Below are 26,046 nucleotides of genomic sequence, written 5' to 3'. Positions count from 1 at the left end.
AATTTTTTTTTACAGAAAATCCCTTTGAAGGCCTTTCATAAAAAAGGATTTCCCTTCACTCCTGCAAAGAGCTTAGAAAGAAAAAAGTAAGAAGAAAACATATGTACGTATGATGACACTAAATGACACCGACACAACTGACATAAATATACCAAGTAGACACACAAAAGACATTGACGACGACATCAGCAATGAAACCACCAACAACAATAAAAACCCACATTATGACATTTCAAAGACCACCAACTAACAACAAAATGTCATGTCAAAAAATGTTTTTAATATACACAACAACCAACAAGTTGGTGGTAATATTCATAGCTGACAGCAAAATCATCATCAGCAACAAGAAAAAAGAACAAAAAAGACATTGGAAAAAAATGCAAAAGGCTGTATGATGGCTATACCGAATAGAACAACTTGTTCACCAGAAGACAATTTATGGCAATAACAAGAAATGAGAGAAACAAGTATTTCATGCCACAATATTGTGGGTGGAATGGTCTCAAGAGAGAAAAAACATAGGAGTTGGGACATTTTGACAGTTATATTCAAATATGAAAGAGATGGATAATTCATCACCAATAATTGCCAATGTCATCTATCACCTACATATATGTTGGTTGACGTTTACTATTGCTCTGTTCCAGCACCTGCAAGAAGCTACTATTTTTACTTCGATAACATTTTTTCCTTTATGTTATCGAAAAAAATAGTAAAAATTAGTAGATTCTTGCAGTTATGGAACAGACCATATGTGTGTATGTGTGCGTTGTTGGATATATTTTTTACTAATTTACGAAATTAAATTTTTGTTGATTACATGTTAATTAAAATTTACGGCCTACTTATAAAAAAAGAAAAATGTCAAAATAGTCACAAATGAGCGATGCATACTTTCAGGCTTAATGGAAAAGGTAATATCCGTTACTGTTTCAATATTTACCAGATATCTGCCATTCTTCAATATTTTGAAAATAACTTTGTACGATATTAACTGATCAATTTAGCCAATCTAAAAGACCTTCTATAAATATATGCCCTTCTTAAGGGGCCTCACACAGATAGTTCTTCTCCTATAGATAAAAACCACTCTATACATAGAAGCCCTCCTAAAAGGGTATTCTATACATAGAAGCCCAACTAAATAAGTATGTTGTACATAGATGGCCGTCTAAAGGGGTCTTCTTTAAATAAAATCCCTACAAGGTGGTATTATATTGATTGAAACCTTCTAAAGGGATCTTCTAAAGATTGAAACCCCACTTAAGGGATCATCTATACATATGTAGAAGCCCCTCTAAAGGGCCATTCTATACATAGAAGCCCACTAAAGAGGTCTCTTATACATAAATGACCGTCTAAACCCCTTCTTTAGATAAAAACATCTATAAAGAGTCTTCTGTAGATAAAAGCACTTATTAAGGGGTCTTCTATACATAAAATCCCCTATAAAGTGGTCTTCTGTATATAGAAGCCCCATTAAAGGAGTTTTCTATAAATGGCAGCCCCTCTAAAGGGACTTCTGCACATTGAAGTCCCTTTACAGGGGTCTTTTGTAGGGATCTAAAGGGGTCTTCTATAAATGGAAGTCCATCTAAAGGAGTCTTCTCCCTCTAAAAGGGTCTTCTCCCTCTAGAGGGACTTTTATACATTGCAGACCCTCTTCTAAGGCTAGGAACCTCTGTAAAGTGGTGTTTTATAGATAAAACCCCTTTTATAGGGGTCCCCTATATATAGAAACAGCTTTAAATGGGCCATCTATACAGAGAAGCCCCTCTAATGGGGTCTTCTATACATAGAAGATCTTCTAAAGTGTTTTTTAGACATAAAAGACCTTCTAAAGGACTCTTCTAGACATATAAGACACTCTGAAGTTGTCTTCTGTTCATAGAAACCCCTCTAGAAGGGTATTCTATAGATAAAAGCCCCTTTATCGGAGTCTTCTATAGATAGAATCCACTCTCAAGCTGTCTTCCATATTTTAAGCCCTTCTAAAGGGGTCTTCTATACATAGAAGCCCCACTAAAGAGGTCTTTTATACATATAAGCCCCCTTAAATTGGCTAGAAACTTCGCCAAAGGGGTATTTTATAGATAAACCCCCTTTTAAAGGGGTCTCCTATATATGGAAACCCTTTTACATGGGCCATCTATATAGAGAATACATTCGAATGGGATCTTATATGCTTAGAAGAAATTCTAAAGGGTTCTTCTAGACATATAATACACTCTGCAGTTGTCTTCTATACATTGAAGTCCCACTAAAGACGTCTTTGATGTACAAAAGCCCGTCTAAAGAGGTCTTCTGTCGATAAAAACCCTTACAAAGTGGTCTTCTTTAGATTGGAATCCATCTAAAGGAAACTTCTATAGATTGAAGCCCCACTAAAGGGGGTCACGCATACACAGAAGCCCTTCTAAAGGGATCTTCTAAACTTAGAAGCTCCTCTATAGGGGTGTTCTATACATAAAAGCCCTTCTATAGGGGTCTTCTGTTCATAGAAGCCCCACTATAGGGGTCTTCTATAGATAAAAGCACCTTTATCGGAGTCTTCTATAGATATAATCCATTCAAAAGGGGTCTTCTATTCATAAAAGCACTCTAAACGGGTCTTGTATGCATAGAAACCCTTTTACATGAGCCATCTATACAGAGAATACCCTCTAATGGGATCTTCTATGTATAGATAGAAGAGCTCCGAAATGCTTTTCTAGACATATAAGACCCTATGAAGTTTTCTTCTATACATGTAAGACCCTCTAAAGGGACCATCTATATAAACCCCTCTATAGGGGTCTTACATTCATAGAAGCCCATCTGGAGTTGTCTTCTATACATAGAAACCCCTCTAAAGGTGTCTTCTATACATAAAAGCGGAGAATAATCATCGAAAGACTCTGGCTACCTGATTTTGCTAGGTGCGCTAGAATAACCCGCTAAAATAACCCCTTTACTCTGATCCACTATCCCTGTGGAACCACCGTACAAGCATTTAGTCGCAGGGGGAATGTTCTAAAGAACACACTAAAGGGATTATTTTTATCGCACACCTGGCAACATCAGGTAGCCAGACCCCTTTAGTGGGTCTTTTATGTGTCATCTATATATAGAAGACCCCCTATAGGGGTCAACTATACATAGAAGCTCCTCTAAAGGGTTCTACTATTTATAGAAGTCCCTCTAGAGTAGTCTTTTATACATATAAGTCCATCTAACGGTGTCTTCTATACATAGAACCCACTCCAAATTTACATTGTAACCTCTCTTCTAAAGCTGGAAGCCTTTCTAAAAGTGTCCTTTATATATATGGACCTTTGTAAAGGCGTATCTGTAGATTGAAGCCCCTCTAAAGCGGTCTTCTATAAATAGAACCCCTGCAAAGGGGTATTCTGTAAATAGAAGGTTATACAGAAGGGTTTTCTATAGATAAAAGGCCATCCAAAAGGGTCGTCTATAGAAAGAAGGCCCCTTAAGAGGGTCTTCTGTATGTAGAAGACCCTCTGAAGGGGTCATCTATACATAGAATCCCCTCTAAAGGGTTCCATTATGGAAGACCGAGAGTTGACAAAACAAGTTGACAAAAACTATTGTTGGATATGACAAACACAATTGGTGTAATTGACAAAAACTATTGTTGGAGTCACAATACTACATACGGAATCTAACAATATTTTCACAATACATATATTGCTCTTCGAATGTTGTTGGATCAATCATATTTTTTCTGCGTAAACCATCCATGTAAATGTTTAGTAAAATTCCAGCTTCCAAATTTTTCTGAAATCGCCAAAAACTTCTAAAAATCATGAAGTGAAATTCAATGGCCGAGGGGATGTTTGGCAAAGGAAATTACATTTTTGTATGCTAATTATTGGATTGTTAGATTCCGACACTATAATACTTCTAGCTTCAGGCGTTAGTTACTTCAAGGCAAATTTTACAAAATCAAAATTTTTTCAAGTCGATCGAACAAAAAATTTTTGAAATACAAGGTGGCGCAAAAGTATTTCTCCTATCAGAAAATTCTATAAATTTTGCGATTGGCCCCTAATGTCAGTTCAGTTTTGACATTTGTGTAGTAAAAACATGCGAAATACGCGTTAATAATCAATGTTACGCTACACTGCTCCAGAGCGCGGAATATTAGTGACTATTTATGACCAATAATCGGTCGGTGACTTTGGCACAACGTGAATTTCATCGCATATCGCCTGATGTGACCGCTCCAGACTTCGTTTTGTGGGGCTTTTTGAAGTCGCGGGTTTATGTCAACAAGCCTTAGACTCTTTCAGTTCTTAAAGACAATATCCGTCAAGAATGTGAGAACCTATTGGCAGAAGTTTTGGCCAAAGTGATGGAAAATGAAAATAAAAAGGGCTCAAATGACAATAAACTGTGGCGGCGGCCATTTATCTGACATCGTATTCTTGACTTGATGTAAAAAAAGTTAAAAGACCAAATAAAAATAATTCACAAGAAGAATCAAAGTTTTTTGTTTTTTTTTTTTTTAAATTACAGCCAAAAACATCGGAAGTTTACTTTTGCGCTCATAAGGCGTTAGAAGGGACAATTCATTGTGGTTTTTATGTAATATCGCAGTTTTAAACTCGGTTTTCTCGAAATCGCATTTTTGAAAGCGGTACCCACCGTAGCTCGCGAAAACGGATTATCCGATCTTCATATGTTTTTGTAGGATTATTATATGTACACATAAAAAGCTTGATCTGACAGTTCACCAATACGAGGAAACTCCTTTAACGACAAGACTTATAGGTTCTTAATGATCCCACAAAAACATATGCTGATCGGTTTATTCATTTTCAACCTACAGTGGGCACCGCAAACTGCTTTAGTAAAAACAGTGTTTCTTAAGCGGTCATTTATTTGTCAGAAAACTGTGCAATATTTAAAAAAAAAATCCCAAAGCTGCTCAAGTTGTGACCTTTCAGATAAAGACAAAATCTTCTAAAAAGAAGATTTCTTGTAAAAAATCATGCGAATGGTATTTTTCGTGCTCAATGAGTACAAATTATTAATTTTTGCATCTGCAATTAATGTAATGTTTGATGCATACTTTTAGGCGACACAATCCCCAACAATTGTTCAAAATTTCCGTGAGCATTAAATACTTCTATCCAAATAATGCACACATATATTGATTGTTTACGATTCAATGGCCATGACCTTAAAGTAACCTTGCATGAAAAAAGGAAATTTAAACAATAAAAAAATAACTGCAGCAAAAAAAAACTGCTTTGAGTTTCCTTGTTCAAAAGTTTTTCTGCTTGACATGAGTTTGCAATTTCATGAATGATTCGCATTCTTTGTTTCGTTTTTTTTGCGCCTACAAATATCCATTAGTTTCAGTAAAAAAGTGAATAAAGCAAAACAACAAAATCTTAATGTAAATATTTGCATTTCAAGGCATGAACAATAAAACTTAACGACAACAAAAACAAAATTTATAATAACAAATAAAGAGAGAAAGATCAAGCTTTCGGCAGCAGCAGCAGCAGATGAATGTTTTGCTTTGATAACTATACACATTACTCAAAGATACTTTTGTGCCATCTCCTTACCCTGTCCTTGTTAAATGACATCAGACTTCGATAAAATGGAAAACAATAAAACGTGGACCCGAAGACAAAATACCATTATACAAATTGTGTGAGAGAGATGCGAACAATATGCCACCAGGATATTTTTCGCTATCGACGTAACAATAGGCCGTACAATTATTTACTGTGTTCTCCTTTATCATACATAGTTGGAATGGAAGAGCATTGTTTTCAGAATTGCATAGGGTGGGTTCATCATATTATCTGAGAGCTGCTTGCTGGCTGGCTTGTTTGTCTGTTGTGGGACGTGACTGAGAAATCCAAATAAGAATTGCTACCATCAGTATTAATATTATCATCATCATTGCTGTTTGTATTGTCTCTGCATTCTTTTTTGCAATAAAAAAATAGCAACAATAACATGACAGTCAAAAGGAACAATACTAAAAACACACTGAAGCACTGGCATGATGACGATGACTGCAAGCAAAATCCAAAACAAAATAATCTGTAAAATAACACAATAGATTGTTTTGCTATAATCGAGAAGAAGAAGAAGCAGAGAAAAGAAGTGCAATAAAATATGGAGGTCACGCTAGGCAGTAGTTTTTTTAGTTGAAATGGAAGAAAGTTTAGCGGGGTAGGTTTAAACATTTAAAGAAAGAGTAATTTGGTTTCAAAAGTTAAATTACTTGTGCATACTTTCAGGACTTTTACACAATATCACATGTGGCGTATACTTTTAGACGGGATAGCTTTAAAATTGAACGCAATTTGAAGTACACAGAAGAACTCAACCAGTGCAATCTTCTTATCAAAAGATTCAAAACTTATTGGCAGCAAAACATCAGGGAAACCTAGGCGAATCAGAACGCCTCGATTCAATAAAGATGAACTCTTGTCTTCTAAGAGATAATACACGAAGCCGTTCACAGTATTGTGCAAATATGTGATTCCGATGCTATACGAGCTAATCTTGAGGTCATCTATAGTCAGAAGACGTCTTGAGGTCTTCTATCAATAGAAGACTTAATGAGTCTTCTCTATCGACTGAAGACGTTTTGAGATCTTCTAAAGACAGATAATCTCTCGCAGGGAACCCTGCGAGGTCATCTCTAATAGACAACATAATATCTCTTGAGATTTCTTTATAGAGATCAGAAGACTTATTGCGGTGTTCAAAAGAAGACCTCCGGAAATTCTCTATAGACAATGGAAGACCACTTGAAACTTTTTATAGAAAACACAAGACTTCTTGATGTGTTCTCTAGTCAACAGAAGAGTTCTCGAGGTCTTCTATTGACATCAAAATTCATCATATGGGTTTCTGAGGTCTTCTACAGATAGCGGAATATCTGTAGTCAACATAATATTTATCGAATTTTTTTATGGACAACAGATGACGACCTTTTCATGTCTTATATAGACAACAGAAGATTTTTTGAGATCTTATATAGACAACAGAAAACATTATGCGATGTTCTATTGGAGTCTTCTATACACAACAGAAGAGTTCTGAAGCTATCAGAAGACCTCTTGAGGTCTTTAATAGATAAAGGAGGTATACCGAGGTCTTCTACAGACAACAGAAGACATTTTGAGGTCTTCTATAGACAACAGAAGACCTCTTGAGGCCTTCTATAGACAACAGAAGACATCTCGAGCCTTTCTAAGGACAACATAAGACTTCTTGAGGTCTTCTTTAGACAACTGAAGACGTCTTGAGGACTTCATGAAGCCTTCTATAGACAACATAAGACCTCTTGAGGTCTTCTATAGACAGCAGAATACATCTTGGGATGTTACATAGATAACAGAAAACCTCTTGAGGTCTTCTGTAGACAACAGAAGTCTTGAGGTATTCTGTAGACAACCGAAGATCTCTTGAGATCTTCTATAGCCAACTGAAGACATCTTGAGGTCGTATATAGACAAAAGAAGAGCCCTCGAGGTTTTCCTATTGTATCTTCTTCTGTAAACAACAGAAGACATCTTGAGGTCTTATATAGACAGCAGAAGACCTCATGAGGCCTTCTATAGACAATACAAGACCTCATGAGGCCTTCTATAGACAACAGAAGACCTCATAAGGCCTTCTATAGACAACAGAAGACATCTCGAGGCCTTCTACAGACAACAGAAGATATCTTGAGGTCTTCTTTAGACAACAGAAGACTTCTTAAGTTCTTTTTTGACAACAGTAGACCTCTTGAAGTCTTCCATAGACAAACCTCTTGTATCTTCTACAGACAACAGAGGTCTTGAGGTATTCTGTAGACACCAGAAGTTCCCTGAAGGAACACTTGAGTCTTATATAAACAACAGAAGACATCTTGAGCTCTTATATAGATAACAGAGGACCTCTTGAAGTCTTTTATAGACACCAAAAGACCTCTTGAGGTCTTCTGTAGACAACAGAACACGTCTTGTATCTTCTGTAGACAACAGAGGGCCTCTTGTGGTGTTCTGGTGACAACAGAGGACTTTTTGAAGTCTTTTTTAGACAGCAATAGACCTCTTGAGGTCTTCTGTAGACAATAGAACCCATCTTGTATCTTCTGTAGACAACAGAGGACCTCTTGAGGTCTTCTGTAGACAACAGAAGATCTCTTGAAGTCATCTATAGTCAACAGAACACACCTTGAGGTCTTATATAGACAACAGACGACCTCTTGAGATCTTCCACAGACAACAGAAAACCTATTGTATCTTCCACATACAACAGAGGGCCTCTGGAAGTATTCTATAGACAACAGAAGACCTCTTGAGGTCTTCTATAGACAGCAGAAGATATCCTGGGTTATCTGCAGAAGACGTCTTGAGGTCTTCCACACACAGCAGACAGCAAAAGAAACACACTATGAAAATCAGAAGACCTCTTGTAGACTTTTATAGACAACAGAAATCCTCTTGAGGTCTCCTATAGAAAATACCTATTGAGGTCTCATTCTACAAAAATAAGAACTCTTGAGGTCTTATTTTATCGACAGAAGACTACTTGAGATCTTCCTTTACCGAAAAAGACCTATCAATAGAATACCTCTTGTTTTCTCCTTCTATCGGCAGAAGATTTCCTACGGTTTGCTTCTACCGACAGAATACCTCTGGAAGTCTTCTTCTGTAGGCAGAAGACCTCAGGAGGTCTCCTTCTATAGGCAGAAGACATATTAAAGTCTTATTTTATCGGCAGAAGACCTCTTGAGGCATTATTTTATCGACACAAAACATCTTGAGGTCTTCGTCAATGGATAGAAGACCACTTGAGGTCTTCTTCTCTCAAAAGACAAACTCTTGAGATCTTCTTTTATGGACAGAAGACCTCTTGAGAAATTTTTTATAGACATAATACATTTGATTCCTTTTTTTATCGACAGAAGACCTCTTCAGGCCTTCTCCATGATATCCTCTTCTTTAAGCAGAAGACTTCTTGAGAAGGCCTTTTGAGGTCAGCTTCTATAGAGAGAAGACCTCTTGTGTTCTTCTACTATCGCAGAAGATATCCTGTGGTCCTCTGTAGAAGACCTCTTGAAGTCTTCTTCTATAGGCAAAAGACATATTGAAGTCTTATTCTATCGGCAGAAGACCTCTTGAAGTATTACTTTATCGACACAAGACATCTTGAGTTCTTTTTTTACAGACAGAATACGTCTTGAGATCTTCTTCCCTCGACAGAAGACCACATGAGACGGCCGACGAACTCTTGACTTCTTTTTTATAGACCTCTTTAGGACTTCTCCTTGGTATTCTCTTCTTTAGACAGAAGACTTATTGAGAAGGCCATTTGAGATCATCTTCTATAGACAGAAGGCCTCTTGTTTTCTTTAACTATCGCACTCCTTCAGGTCTTCTGTTATAGAGAGAATTCCTGTCCGCTTCTTTAGCATATATATTAAAGATAAAAAGTATCAGTCGGCTTTGCCGACAGAGATATACCCTCAGCCTATGTATGTGAATTGAAAATTTTATTTTGGACAGATCGAATGTATTAAGGGTATTTTCAGAATTTTTTGAACATTTGAACTTGCCGACAAAAATGTGGATTACGATTAAAGTTCAAAATGTTGCAAAGGAGGTACTTAAAGGAATGGAAATATGACCAAGGCAAATGTTGGACCAAATCGGTAGATCAGTTCGAGAGTTATCGTGCTCTCCAGACACTACATATGGTGCCATAGGGGTTTTTACACCTTTCGGGCTGTTTTCTCAAGAAGTATGGATTTGCTCCTGGAAAAACTTTTGCCTTCGTAATTGAGGTAGCGAATGCAAGATGCTTCAATAAAAATCAAAGAGATTCGAGAGCAGTTCCTAAACTGAACTTATCCCAAATTTTGTGTGGGAGGTACCCGAAGGAGTGGACCGATATAACCCACCTTCGAACTTAAACTAAGTTTAGACAAAATATTACGAAAGCCAAATTTTGGACCGAATCGGTTAATCCGTTCGAGAGTTATCGTGCGCTCCAGCCAGACAGAGAGACAGACTGGCGGACATGGCTAAATCGACTCTAAATTGTCTGAAACGGATTTCGTCCAAACATACTTGGGGTCTAAAAGCATTATTTCAATGAGGCGCATTTTGTCCGTATGCAAGTGTATAACTTCATTGGATTTTTATATACCAAAGGCATCTTTAGGCCTTCTATAAAAGGAACGAAGACCCTTTGGTTATGAACATATGAACCAGTAATATAACAATTGACATAAATGTTTTTGAGAGTTGCAACCGCCAATTCTAACGATTAACTTGACAAAGTAATCACAAAAATATTGTTTTCATATGATTTACTTATGTACACAATGTATGGTGCATACTTTTAGGCGACATCTACATATAAACTGGACATTTTAAAGGCGGTTACATTTTAAACGTAAAACTGCAAAACTAATTCACATTTCTCGGTTCTTGATATAAAAAAATGACCCGTTCTTCCATTAGCCACTATTTATGCATACAGAAGGAAGCCATCTGTGTGTAAAGACTTTTTCTCTGTACGAAGAAAGACTAGGGATATTTGATAGCTCTCAACTACAAAGAGCTGCATAACAATAAGCACAGCTCAAATATTGAATGTCAAAATGTGTTGTGGTTGTTGTTGCTGCTAGTGGTGTTGTACATCATGATGGAGGAATATCTTGTGTCTTCACAATGACGTCGTATGGGAAACAAAGCTTAACGAGCTGAGTGACATAGAAGCCCATCTTCTTCAAGACACACTAAGGCAAGATTGCTTGTTAGCAAACGAAATATAGGGCGATGATGGTGGGACAATGTGATGAGCCATGATGCTTAGATGGTGGCTGTGATGTTGGAGGTAGTTTTCGTTACGCTGCTTTGCACAACGTGGCTATGTGAAAAATGAAAAAGAAAACCAAACAACAATCAACTCAAAAGAAAACATTTTGTGTTTTTTTCTTGCCATTTTACACTGAATAACCAGATACTTTAGACGACATCATCACCATCATTGTCGTCGTCGTTGTTGTTGCTTAGGCTACTGTTGCAGTAGTTTCTGTGTTGTTATTTTATACATGAATATAAATGTGGTCTTAAACGTGTAGAAAGATACAAAGTTGCCACAAAACATACTACGCCACATGCATAGTTTGAGAGTACCTCCACCTTACCTTCCCACCTCCAAGCACCAACATCATTATCATCATGAACTGTATTTACCAAATGCCAACAATAACAACAGTTTAGATATTGTTGTAGCGCAGTACATGGATGTTTTTTCGTGCTATTTTTCCAGGTCAAGGTTGACTGAGAAGAGAATGGTTGGTTCGGTTGCTTGTTGGGTTGGTTGCATGTATTTGTCTTTAGTATGTGTATGAATGAATGATGTATATAAACACACACAAATACATAGACACACACATATATAGTGTGAGTTTGCATCAACGTGCAACTATGCGAATAACATTTACAACAAAAATACATGCGTCTGTATGTGAGTAAAGTTTTCGGTTATTGTTGCTATAAATATTTATGTTTGCAACACGATGTACATTTATTTGTATGTTGGTATGAATGTGTGACAGCATTTCGTTCGTTTCGCACAATTGATGAGCTTTTCCACGAAAAGGAAATAAAAATAAATGTTACAAAAACAACAATTGCAAAAAAGAGAACAACAAATATACTTCTAAGAAGCAAATTAAAAATTTATGTAAATTAAATTCGTTATATTTTATTGATACACGTACATTTGTATGTATATACATACATATATGGATCCACAAAAACATGTATGATTGTATATGTAAAATTTGCTTATAAATATTACAAAATAGAAGAATAATTGTTTGATTATTTGAAATATTAGCGTTAAAGTAGGGATGGGTTTTTAAGTTAGGCCCCTAAAAGGATGCTTGGATTTTTGTTTTTGTTAAATTTCTTGTAATTGGAAAGTTGGGCTGACTGAATATTTAAATTTTTATACCAAAAATTAGTATTGGTCTAAAAGTAGAAAGGCATTCCCAAGGAGGAGAAACTTTTAACAAATAATCATGAATTAAACATTTGAACATCTAGCCTAAAAGTAGACATTGGTTTTGGCATTAAAGTCCTAAAAAGACGTTTGAGATTATCGGTAGACCACAAGTAAAGGATAAAATAAAATGCACAGTGCGTAGAGAAAAATGTTGATGTTTTATTAACTAGTGCCTATATTAGTTTCATAGATACCTTCCATTTACTAGAATGTGGTAGCATGTGGTGCATACTTTTAGGATAATCATCATGTAATACATTTTGCCAACCTGACCGGTATCTTTACCAATTAAACTTCTTTATAAATGTTCTGCTATTATATTTAAAAACATTACACCGCTGCAAACAGGACCACAAGGAGTATCTTCGGTAAAATTTTCAAAATGATCCTCAAGTAGAGCTTAAGATAAAATGTAGAACTTTTGTGAGGGAAGTTTTTTCTCATATAGGCGCTCATGGAACTTGAGGTACGTTTGGAAGAAATTTTATGATTTGTAAAATGTCAGACATTAGTTATTTTAGTTGGTGCCGCACAGTGGTTCAGAATCGTTTTTTTCCTGGTCAAAACTCTGTAACTTGTGAACGGATAGAGATATTTTCATAAGATATTTTTTCTTCGACAGATAACATAATCGGCTTTCCGATGCATTAGAAACATTTGGTCTAGTAGTTGCGGAAGAATTCAAGGTCAAAGTTAAATATATGCGTTTTTTTTCATATTTTGCATCAAAATCTAACTTTTTTTAAAACCAGTAAGGAAATGATCAAAGTCGGACGGGGCCGACTATATAATACCCTACACCACTGTGAATATGCAAAATATAAATCGGAGCTATATCCAGATCTTAACCGATTTTGATATAATTTGGCACATTTATTTCCAGACCGAATTCAGTCACACATTCCAAATATCATTGAAATCGGACTTATATATCGTGTTTGGAGCTGAAAATACACGAAATCGGCCGAAAATATATATGGGTGCTATATCCAAATCTGAACCGATTTCGATATAATTTGGCACATTTATTTCTAGACTGAATTCGGTCACAAATTCCAAATTTCATCGAAATCGGAAATATATAGCGTGTTTGGTACAGAAAATACGTGAAATCGGCCGAAAATATATATGGGAGCTATATCCAAATCGGAACCGATTTCGATATAATTTGGCACACTTATTTCTAGACCGAATTCAGTCAAACATTCCAAATTTCATCAAAATCGGACGTATGTATATAGCGTGTTTGGTGCAGCAAATACGTGAAATCGGGCGAACATATATATGGGAGCTATATCCAAATCTGAACCGATTTCGATATAATTTGGCTCAATTTAAGTGGCGAAATTTCGTGGCCACTGGGAACCACATATGTAAAATTTCAGCTAGTTCAAGCAAAAAATGTGGCTAAGATCCCTAAAATACCTTAAATCGGGAGGTATCGTTATATGGGGACTATACCGAACCGTGGACCTATCTTGACAATTTTTAGTGGAGCAATTTCGGCGGCCATTGAGAACCTCAAATGTAAAATTTCAGCTAGTTTAGGCAAAAACTGTGGCTAAGATCCATAAAATAGCTTAAATAGGAAGGTATCGTTATATGGGGACTATACAGAACCGTGGACCTATCTTGAAAAATTTTAGTGGAGAAATTTCGCGGCCATTCAGAACCTCAAATGTAAAATTTCAGCTGGTTTGGGCAACAAATGCGGCTAAGATCCTTAAAATACCTTAAATCGGGAGGTACCGTTATATGGGGGCTATACCAAAACTTGGACCGATATAGCCCATCTTCGAACTTGATCTTCCGACGGCTAAAAAAATGGTATTCCCCAATTTTCAGCGAAATCGGTCAACAAATGCGACCTGTATGTTGCGAACGGACGGACGGACGGAAGGACATGCATAAATCGACTCAGAAAGTGATTCTATGTATATCCCTAGAAGGAACTATGGGTCTATCTCGCTTCCTTTTGTATGTTACATACAAATGCACTAAAAAATAAAAACAAAATGTTAAATTTAAAAAAAATCAAAATTGGAGTGCACCGATATAGTCCATATTTGACCTCGATCCAGAGTTATCATGCGCACTATTTTAGTGAAAAAATTTGAACATTTGTTGGGGAAGTACCCTAAGAAGTGGTAGCTTTTAACAGGTAATGAAAATTATAAGGACTACCTTCGACAAAAAAAACCTTTTAAGGTATTCTATAGAAGACGAAAGACCTTTTAACGTCTTCTTTATTAGACAGAAGACCTTTAAGGTCTTTCTAGTATACAGAAGATTTTTTAATATATTAAGGCCTTTTAAGGCCTTCTATAGTAGACAGAAGACTTTTTAAGTTCCTAGTAGACGGAAGACGTATTAACAAATTCTCTAGTAGACACAATACCTTTTAAGGTCCTCTATAGTAGATGAAGATAGAAGACCGTTTTGGGTCTCCCCTTGTAGACAGAAGACCTTTTAAAGTCTTCTATAGAAGACAGAAGACTTTTTAAGGTTTTCTATAGAAGACAGAAGACTTTTTAAGGTTTTCTATAGAAGACAGAAGACCTTTTAAGGTCTTCTCTAGTAAACAGAAGCCCTTTAAAAGTCTTCTCTACTAGTATCAAGACCTTCTAAGGTCTTCTCTAGTAGACAGAAGACCTTTTATGATATTCTCTAGTAGACAACAGGTTTAAGGTTTTCTCTGGTAGATAGAAGACCTTTTGAGGTCTTCTCTAGTAGACAGAAGACCTTTTAAGATCTTCTCTAGTAGACAGAAGACCTTTTAAGGTCTTCTCTAGTAGACAGAAGACCTTTCATGGTATTCTCTAGTGAACAGAAGACCTTTTAAGGTATTCCTTAAACGGTCTAAGGTTTTCATTTGTAGACAGAAGTCCCTTTAAGGTATTCTCAGCTTGACAGAAGACATTTTAAGGTATTCTCTAGTACTAGACAAAAGACCTTTTAAGGTATTCTCTAGTAGACAGAAGACCATTTAAGGTCTTCTCTACTAAACACAAGACTTTTTACGGTATTCTCTAATTGAAAGAAGGCCTTTTCCATTCTTCTATTGCAGACAGAAGGCCTTTTAAGGATTTCCCTAGAAGACAGAAGACATTTTAAGGTCTTCTATAGAAAACATAAGACGTTTGAAGGACTTTCCTATAGAAATGAGTATTTAAGGTCTTCCCTAATAGACAAATAAAAAACAATTTAAGGTATTTCTAGTAGACAGAAGACATTTAAGGTCTTTTCTAATAAACAAAAGGTATTCTCAACTTGACAGAAGACATTTTAAGGTATTCTCCAGTACTAACCTTTTAAGGTTTTCTCTGAAGGTAGAAGACCTTTTGAGGACTTCTTTAGTAGAGAGAAGGCCCTCTAAGGTATTCTCCAGTAGACAGAAGATCTAGTAGGCAAGAGTCCGTTTAAAGTTTCGAATACACCTTAAACTCTACGTAAGCAAAAATTTTGAACTTTTGTGACAGATGTACCCGAATGTGTTGTTCGATATATACCGTTTTGGAACGTATTGTATGTTTGGCAGAAATTTTACGATGTGCAAAGTTTCGACTAAATCAGATACTCAATTCGTAAAATACACTATGCAACACTGAAAATGCAAACAACTTCTAGTATGCATTTTTTGAAAGTACATGTTAAGACTATAAAAACCCTAGTAAGGTTTTGTCCTGTCAGATCCAGTTCGGATTTTATGGCCTCATCTAAACCGGGCTAAGTCTACACTTTTTTGCATTTATCGGGCCTTTATCTCAGAAACGAATAGAAATTGGCCTTGCTGTCTTTAGCAATATTGTAGCCCTAACCTAGTAGAACTTATCTTTTGAAAAATCAGATAAGAAAACTCCATCTAGGGCATCAAAATCTATAAAATATAGACAATTTTACATAATTGCTGAAATTCTAGTCAGTATCGGCTAAACTATTGGGAGTTGAACCAAGTAACTTTTTGCAAAAATCTTCCAAATAAAGTTCTCAACAATTCTTTAGGACATTCTGAAACTCTGAAATGCTTACTTCATGTTGTTTCAGCGGTATTTTGCATCATACCTTTTACAACACGCATTTCAAACACAGTTCACACCAACAGTTTATTCTCGCATTTCGGATTGCTCAACATTATTGGCATTTTTATTAAATCGCCGTTGGAAAATTTACTGAAAACAACGGCATACAGGCATTTTACAACAATGACATGTTCTGAAGAGTTGTGTATTACATACCAGAAGAAAATATTCAGAAAAAATAAACGGTTTTGGAGATATTTTATTCTTGTCCTTATCTACAAATTTGCTTCAGAGGTCAGAAGAAGATTCGCTTTGGTTTTAGAGATATAGCCCCAAATTTCTTTAAAAACTCAATATTTAACCATGTTTAGATGGGTCCATAAAATCCGAGCTGGATCTGACACAACAAAACCCAGCTAGGGTTTCTCGTCGTTTGTGTCTGTACTTTCAAAAAATTCTCAGTTCGAATTGTTTGCACAAGATCACCTTAAAAATGTTACACAGTGTAATCGTGATTATTAATTTAAGTTGGTGCTGACAGGTCTTTTATAGCATTTGGGTCATTATCGAAGGTGGAGGTGGCTGAAGGGGAGTGGATCGATATGGCTCATCTTCGAACTTGATCTAAATGCAGAGAAAATATTTCAAAAATCAAATCGTTTGATCCGTTTGAGCACCAGTCAGCTAGACAAGTATACAATGGGGCCTAAATTTGGTCCAAATTCTCTGAAACGGAGTGATATTCTATAGATAGAATACCAACTAACGTGGTCTTCTACACATCGAAGACATCCTAATGTGGTATTCTATAGCTAAATTTCCCTCATGGTGTCTTCTTCCCTCATAATTCCCAACGAAAAATAAGCATTAAGTAATATCAATGAATGCACAATAAATTATCCCTTCGTACACTAAAATTTTGTACTTATATACATATGTATAACCAACCCAGCTCATACAAATCACTATATAAATATATTAATTCACTTTCACAATCAATTCTTGTCATCCATCCATCCTGTTACTAACACAAACATATTTTCTTATAAATTTGGAAGATGATAATGGGGAATTCTGAACTTTGTAAAGAAGCCAAGTAGTGCTTTACAACTGTGCCAAATTAAATCGGAACACGTAGAGAGAACAAAAAACATTATTGTGGAAGAGGACATGTATCCACCAAAACGCCCATTATCAATTGTACGTGCCAGAATTTTATTTCAAGTACATACATACATATAATATTTTCTACATTATTTTCTATAAAGAGAAATAAAATAAAATTACTATAAGAAAGAGGAAGAAGAAAATAATGGAGAAGAAGAATGTAGAAAAAATGAGGTTAATAGTGTTGAATTACAAATTCGTCTATCTTTTTAATGGGAAATAATTCAAAGTATTGGAAAAGGGTATTTCTTTCAGTTTACATGTAAGAATTTATTTTAAAATTAAATAAAAATATTAAAATATAAAAAAATTAAATTTAAATTGGAAGATCCTCAGTTGCCTTGAAGGGAGAGCAATATTTAGAAAAAAAATCATAACATTTTGTGGTTATACAATCAAATAAAACAATCAAAAAAATGTGGTTTTCGAAAATATTACCTCCCTTCAATCCCCAGGGAACGTAATTAAGAACTTAATTATGCAAATAAACATTTAGATCTGTTACTTCGGAAGTAATTTTCCAATCGAAGGCGGGCTTGATAAGGAAGTCTTAAGAAGGAGTTAAACAAAAACAATAGCAAATGATATTTCTTTCTTGAAATATGACATTCGTTAACGTGTGCAACCCAAAACGTGTTATGTGCCAAAGAAATTCTCAATGGCTATATTTTTCTAGCCGTATAATTGTGAGGCAATGTCCGTCGTAAAAATACAAAGCAATCCAATCGTTACCCAATCGTTTCAAAAATGTCCTTACAACCTATGGAAAAAATTAAATAATCCCACATGAAGGAATAGGGAACAACACAAAGGATGTGTATGGGTATAGCAAAGCAAGAAAATCAATTATTGTTATTTTCATAAATTTCAATTTTCTTCATCAGAACTAATCGGTACCATGGCAATTTCATTGAAATTGACATCATAATATGACAACAAACATCTGATTACTATTAATACACTCCCAAAAATCATTAGCATGCCAAACACACACAGAGATACAATCACACTGTGGCTAAATGAAAATATAAATCCACAAAAAAATATTGATAATCTCTTAATGGCATTGGATATTAGACTTTATAAATGCAATAAAGATATTTAAAAAAATAGCAATATCCAAAGGCCACAATAACATTCGTAAATGATAACTTTGAAGCAATCGACTAAAACCCGAAATGAAAAAAAAAACTTTGAAGCGATCGACTAAAACCCGAAATGGAAAAAACAGTAGATTTATTGTAAGATTAGTAGCACAAATACCAACTACGTTTAAACTACGTTAATAGCTCTTTCGTAGTAACAAGAAAAACGCAAAATCCTTTAAAAGCCTTCAACTGATACACAATCTTACAGCTATTTTTGAAGGAGTAGATTCGACCTCCAAACATTCTATTGATAAAAGATCCGCTAAAGGGGTCTCCTATATATGAAATACCTATTAACGGTGTCATTTATAAAAAGAAGACTTCCTAATAGGGTCTATGGATAGAAGACAACCTAACAGACACTTTCATTGATAGAAGACAATCAAACGTGGCCCTCTATAAATAGAAGACAACATAACGTATTCTATAGCTGAAAGACCTACTAACGGGGTCATATAGAAAACAGACGACCTTCTAACAGGGTATTCTATATATAGGAGACATCCTAACGGGATCTTGTATAAATAGAAAACCTTTTAACCGGGTATTCTATAAATAGAAGACATCCTAACGCGGTATTATATAAATAGACGTCCTCCTTAAATAGTTATCGATAAATAGAGACCTCCTTACGAGGTAAACATACGTTCTCCTGAAGGCGTCTTCCCCTAACGGTGTGAACTATATTTAAAGGACATTCTAACGGGGTCTTCCGAAAGACATGCAAAGGTGTCTTCTATAGATGAAAGACCTACTAACGGGGTTTTATATACATACATAAGATACCTCTATGTATTGAAGATAATTTAACGGGAGGAAGAAGACAACCAAACGGAGCTGTCTATAGATAGAAGACAACCTAACGGGATCTTTTGTAAATCAAAGACCTCTTAACGCGATCTTCTAAAAGTCGAAGAACTCCTAACGCGATCTTCTATACATAGAACACTTCCTAACAGGGTCTCCCATATATAGGAGACCTCCGAAAGGGGTCTTCCATGTATTGGAGACCTTCTAACGGGAGGTAGAAGACAACATAAGGGACTCTTTTATTGATAGACGACAACCAACCGGGACAATCTATATATAGAGGACAGCTTATCGGGGTGTTCTATAAATCGAAAACCTCCTAACGCGATCTTCTAATAATAGAAAACCTCCTAAACCTCCTTTTTATAGAAGATAAAAAGAAACCCTCCTATCCGGAATTCTATAAATAGAAGGCATTCTAACAGGTCATTTATAGATAAAGACCTCCTAAAGGTGTCATCTATATATAGAAGACGTCTTAACGGGGAAATCTATAGATAGAATACTTCTTAACGCGGTCTTCTGGAGATAGAGCCCTACTAGCGCTATTTTCTATAGATAGAATGCCTCCTCATGCGATCTTTTATATAAAGAAGACCTCCTAATGCGGTCTTCTATAGATAGAAGACTACTAACAGGGTGTTCTATACATTAAAGGACCTAATAACGGAGTCATCTATAGATTAAAGGTCTGCTAAATGGTTCTTCTGTAGATAGAAGACATCATAATACAAAATAATAAATACCTCCCAACGATGTATTCTAAACATGGCAGACAACCTAACAGGGTCTTCTATAAATCGAAGACCTAACGCGGTCTTCTATAAATCGAAGACCTAACGCGGTCTTCTATAAATCGAAGACCTCCTAACGCGATCTTCTATAAATAGAAGACTTCCTAACAGGGTCTTCCATATATAGGAAACCTCCGAAAGAGGTCTTCTATGTATTGGAGAAGAACTGGAGTTAGAAGACAGCATAACGGGCTCTTTTATTATTAGAAGACAACATGACGGGCTCTTTTATTGATAGAAGACGACCAACAGGGGCAATCTATAGATAGAAGACAACCTAACGGGGTCTTCTATAAATCGAAGACTACCGAACGCGATCTTCTATAAATAGAAAACCTCCTAACCGGGAATTCTATAAATAGAAGGCTTTCTAACTGGTCATCTATATAATAACGGGGTCTTCTATAGATAAAAACCTGCTAAATGGCTCTTCTTTATATAGAAGACCTCCTAACGCCCTCTTCTATAAATCGAAGACCCCAAACGCGACCTTATATAAATGGAAAAACTTCTAACAGGGCCTCTGAAAGAGGTCTTCTATATATTGGAGATCTCCTAACGGGAGGTCTCGGGCTCCTTTATTGATAGAAGACAAGCAACCGCGATAATATATAGATAGAAGACAACCTACCGGGCTCTTTAATAAATCGAAGACTTCCTAACGCGAACTTCTATAAATCGAATACCTCCAAACGCGATCTTCTATAAATTGAAGATCTCCTAAAGGTGTCTTCTATAAATAGAAGACCAGCTAAGGGTATGTTCCATAAATAGAAGCCCTCCTATACGGAAATTCTATAAATAGAAGGATTCCCAACTAGTCTTTTCCTATAGGGGTCATCTATAGATAGAAGATCTCCTGAAGGAGACAGTATAGATAGAAGACCTCCTAAAGGAGAAATCTGTAGATAGAAGACCTCTTGACGCGGTCTTCAACAGATAGAAGACCTCCTAAGGCTATAGTCTATAGATAAAATACCTTTTTCTGTCTTCTGTAGATATAAGACTTCCTAACGGGGTTTTCTATATATAGAAGGCTTCCTAACAGAATATTTGATAGATATACCTTTAAAAGGGTTCCTCTATAGATAGAAGACCTCCAAGCGGGGTTTTTTGTATATTGAAGACACCCTGATCGGGTATTCTATAAACCGAAGACCTCCCAACGCGTTCTTCTATAAATCGAAGACCTTCTAACGCGATATTCTATAAATAGAATACCTCCTAACCAGGTCTTCCATATATAGGAGACCTCCTAACGGGGCCTTCTATAAATAGAAAACCTCCTAACCGAAAATTCTATAAATAGAAGGTTTCCTAACTGGTGTTCCACAGACAGAAGACTTCTTAAAGGGGTAATATATATTCCCCTTAAGGGGAAATCTATAAATAGAAGACCTTTTAACGCGGTCTTCTGCTGATAGAAGACCTCTTAAAGCTATCTTCTATAGATGGAAGACATCCTCACGCTCTAGATAAAAAATAAAAGACATGCTAAATGGGTCTTTTGTTGATAGAGGACATTCTAAAGGGGTCTCCTATACATAGAAGACCTCACAGCGGGGTTTTCTATAGATAGATAGGGTCTTCATAATAGGGTCTTCCATAGACAAAAGACCTACTAGCGAAGTCATCTATAAATAGAAGACCTGCTAGCTGGACCTACTATAAATAAACCACGTCCTAATGCGTTATTTTACACATCTTCTATAGACAAAGACCACATAGCAGGGTCGTTTATAGATAGAAGACCTTTTTTACGGCTTCTTATAAAGGTCTTCTACAGATAGAAGACCTGCTAACGGGGTATTTTATTAATAGAAGACCTCCTAAAGGGCCTTCTCAGTAGAAGACCTCCTAATAACAGGTTCTTGCAAAAATTGAAGACCACATAATGGGGTCGTATATAAATAGAAGACCCGCTAACAGGGTCTTCCCTTGACAAAAGATGTCCCACCGTGGTGTTTTGGGCGTGGACTTCGACCTATTAACGTGTTAAAAGACCTCCTAACGTGGTCTTTTGTATGTAGAAGTTCTCCTAACGATAGAAGAATTTCTAACGTTTTCTTTTACAGATGGAAGATCTCCCAATGGCGTCATCTACACAGAGAATGCCTCCCAACGTGGTCAGTTATAGATAGAAGGCCTACTAACACTGTCTTCTGTACCTAGAATACCTCCCAACGTGGTCTTCTGTAGATAGAAGACTACCTAATGTGGTATTCTGTAGATAAAATAAATCTTGACGTGGACTTCGAATTATTTACGTGATCACCTGTTGATAGAAGACCTCCTAAAGTAGTCTGCTTTATGTAGACGTTCTCCAAAAGTGGTCTTCTGTATAAGAAGTTTTCCAAACGTGGTATTCTGCATGTAGAAGTTTTCCAAACGTGGCATTCTGCATGTAGAAGTTCTCCCAACTTGGTCCTCTATAAATAAAAATCTAAAAAAAATCGTCTAATGTAGAGGCCCTTCGTTGTCTTCGATAGGCCATTTATAATGTGGCAGGATGACCACATAAGACTTCCCAACGCAGTCTTCTGAAGGTAGAACACCTCCTAACATTGTCTTGGACAGATCAAGGAAGACCTCCTAAATATAGAAGATTTCGTACGGCGATATAAAATAAGACTGTTGATATGACTTTTTCTTAGAGGAATTCGCTATATAGAAGATCTAAAGTTCTTCTTTACAATGAAGACCAGATAGAGATATCCCACATATAGAAGACCTCTTGAAGTCATATAACAGGTCTTCACCCTGAAAGGCCTCCAAAGACTGACGATATCATTAATGTTTGTTATACACAGAGAATACGTCCTATTAGTCCTTCATTGATGTTTGACACCCAAAAAGTCTCCAAAAGATCTATTTAAAGGCACCTACAAGGTCTTGTACAGATTCCTCATACCATCATCCATTAACATTCAATGAAATTAATGTCAAGTGGAAGACGTAGCGGGAAGAAGAAGAACAAGAAGAAATATAATAAAATCCATTAACAGCTTCAAAGTGGGATGAAAAGTAAAAAAAAAAATCTCTGATAAAAGCAATCATAGTTAAAGGTCAATGGATAATAAGGACATTTTTTCAGTAACTATCATTAATTTAATATTCTCGTGTTTTTATTTCAAGGCATTTCGAAAGAGAGAAAAAAACTATTTTACAAAAACAAAGATTGCGTTACAGTTTGTGCGTAAGCATAGAAAATGACAATTTATTTTATCCTGGCATTAAATTGAAAAATTTCATAAAAAAGGACAGTTGAGTGGGATGAAAGTGCACGTCCTTCCATTCAAGTATTTCTTTAAGTAGAACTTTTCTGGCAGATTTGAATTGAAGATGAATAAAGAAAATGAATGACGCCATGACTTTTGCATTTGTTCATTACATTAAAGCTGTTATTGCTTGTCAAATGGCTTCGTCTTTTCTTTTATTTTGAATGGAGGTTAAGAATACTTGACAAAAAAAAAATAGACATTGTAAATGAAGGAAATTCTACACCCTCAATATATGTGGTAGATTGTACACAAGGGGGAGGTGACAGGATAATTTTCATTTAAAGCCGATTAAAATGAAAGACGAGATTACTAGTTGGAGTCTATATTCAATTAAAGCAACTAATGATATATTCACTATGTCAACAATGTCCTTAAAGTGTAAAGAAGCATTCGAACGTTTGCAGTAATCCCTACAAATATTAAAACTACAATACATTGGAAAAGTATGTATGCACTGGTATTTTTTTTCCGTTTCGAAGAAGAAAGTAGATTTAGGTGATAAGAGGACAGACTAATGCCCAGATGAACCTAGAATCTTGGCACTTTGCAGGAGAATGATGATATATAAGGAGGCATTTTTGGAAATTATCTTGGAAGGGTAAGAAAATTTCAAAAATATTATCAGGGCAATCATGAATAAAAATTCCGTGCTGAATTTGTTTCCTTCCTTTCCCCAATTTGACAATTTTTTATTTTTGTATTTATGTCCAAAAAGGGAATATTTTTGTCGATTACGCGAGAATATTGCAAGATTAGGTGATTCTAGTAGGTTTCCACATTTTAAAATATCGATTTTTAAAGAATATCACCTTTTTAAGTTATTTTCCGTGCGGAAAAATTCCAAGGGAAATATTCATGATTGCCCTGTGTATATTTCGTTACGCCATCTATATTTCAAATGTCAGTCGCAAGTGGAATATAAATTGTAGGTCATACTTTTAGGCGAAATTATGAAATAGAATTGTATTACTGGGAAGAGGTAAAATAAAGTCATATATTGGATATTAGGTCATATTAATGATAGTTATTAATGATGAATTACACTGTGATACAAAAGTGGACAAAATTTTTTTGCAGGGGTTCTGATGCATAAATTCGGTATTGTGGGAGTCCATGGAAGACGAAAATACCTTTGGTTCCTTTGGGTCACTTCGTTTTTTGATTTTATAACGGAAAATGTAGTGAAAAACTTAAAACGGACATAACTTCTTTTTTCCACAACGGACATTTACAGCTTATTTTTTGTTTAAAAGGTGAAAATCATGGCTTTCGAATAAGCCATAACTTTCAAAAATCGGATAACAAATGGTTATGTTATAGTGATTTAAGTGTGACAAAAACGCATTAAAAAACAGGAAAATGCTTTTCCTGGTGCTCTACGCTGCGTAGAAGACACCAAGCTGAGTATTTATTTACTTTTATCAAGAAGAAAATTTAGTAAGCTTTAAAAAATGGGGAAAACCAATAAAATCGGTTGAAAAATGCGTGATTTGTGGCACTTTTAGTGTTTTAACTTTTTGGTTTTTCCTTTATAAAAGATTGGTACCTTGTGCGTAGTTGTTAACTAAACAAATTCAAAATACAATCATACACACCAAGGTACCAACTTTTATAAAGGAAAACCCAAAAAGATAAAACACAAAAAGTGCCATAAATCACGCATTTTTCAACCGATTTTATTGGTTTTCCTCATTTTGTAAAGCTAACTAAATTTCCTTCTTGATAAAAGTAAATAAATACTCAGTTTGGTGTCTTCTACGCAGCGTAGAGCACCAGGAAAAGCATTTTCCTGTTTTTTAATGCGTTTTTGTTACACTTAAATCACTATAACCTAACCATTTGTTATCCAATTTTTAAAAGTTATGGCTTATTCGAAAGCCATGATTTTCACCTTTTCAACAAAAAATAAGCTGTAAATTTCCATTGTGGAAAAAAGAAGTTATGTCTGTTTAAAATTGAAAATCCAAGAAACCCCGTTTTTCACTACATTTACCGTTATAAAATCAAAAAACGAAGTGACCCAAAGAAACCAAAGGTATTTTCGTCTTCCATGGACTCCTACAATACCGAATTTATGCATCAGAACCCCTGCAAATTTTCACTGTAGCACAGTGTTATTAACCCTCCCAGTGCATTTGTCGAATTAAGCAATGCTTTTACATGGGCAAAACTTATTTTTGACACTGAAAGGGTTAAATATGAACGGATACTCATGTCCTGCTAGTCACGCATAAAAACTCAAACCATAAAAATTGGTCTTCTACTCACGACCTCCTAAAGTGGTCTACTATAGATTGAAGAACTTCTACAGTGCACTTCTACATATAGAAGACCTCCTAACGTGGTATTTTGTAGATAGAAGACCTTCTAAAGTAGTCTTCTAAAGACCAAGACCTTCCAAAGGGGGATTCTTTACATTGAAGACCTCTTAAAGTGGTCTTCTACAGATATGAGACATCCTAAAGTGATCTTCCACAGATAGAAGGCCACCCAAAGTGGTTTTCAACAAAAAGAAGACCCCCTAGCGTGATATTCTGTAGATAAAAGATCTGCTCACGTACCATTCAATTGATAGAAGACATTCTAAAGTGGTATTCTACAGACAGTAGAAATCTAAAGTGGTTTTCTGCAGATATAAGACCACATAACGTGGTCTTCTTTATATATAAGGCCTTTTAACATGGTCTTCTTTATATATAAGACCACCTTACGTGATCTTCCTTAGATTGAGGAACTCCGAAAATGTTTTCTATAGATATAAGACTTCCTAAATTGG

The 26,046-nt window shown here is 35.7% G+C and overlaps 1 protein-coding gene across 7 annotated transcripts in view; it reads right to left on the bottom strand.

Annotated features, from left to right (window-relative positions):
- The window catches only part of bun (TSC22 domain family member bunched), a 735,547-nt gene that overhangs the window by 349,411 nt on the left and 360,090 nt on the right, over positions 1-26,046 (bottom strand). The window lies entirely within an intron of this gene.

This window comes from Musca autumnalis, unplaced genomic scaffold (assembly GCF_047663935.1).
Source record: "Musca autumnalis isolate F117 unplaced genomic scaffold, ASM4766393v1 scaffold_2, whole genome shotgun sequence".
Classification (NCBI taxonomy): Eukaryota; Metazoa; Arthropoda; class Insecta; order Diptera; family Muscidae; genus Musca; species Musca autumnalis.
The sequence above is the reverse complement of the archived record's forward strand: the minus strand, read 5'-3'. Positions and strand labels throughout refer to the sequence as shown.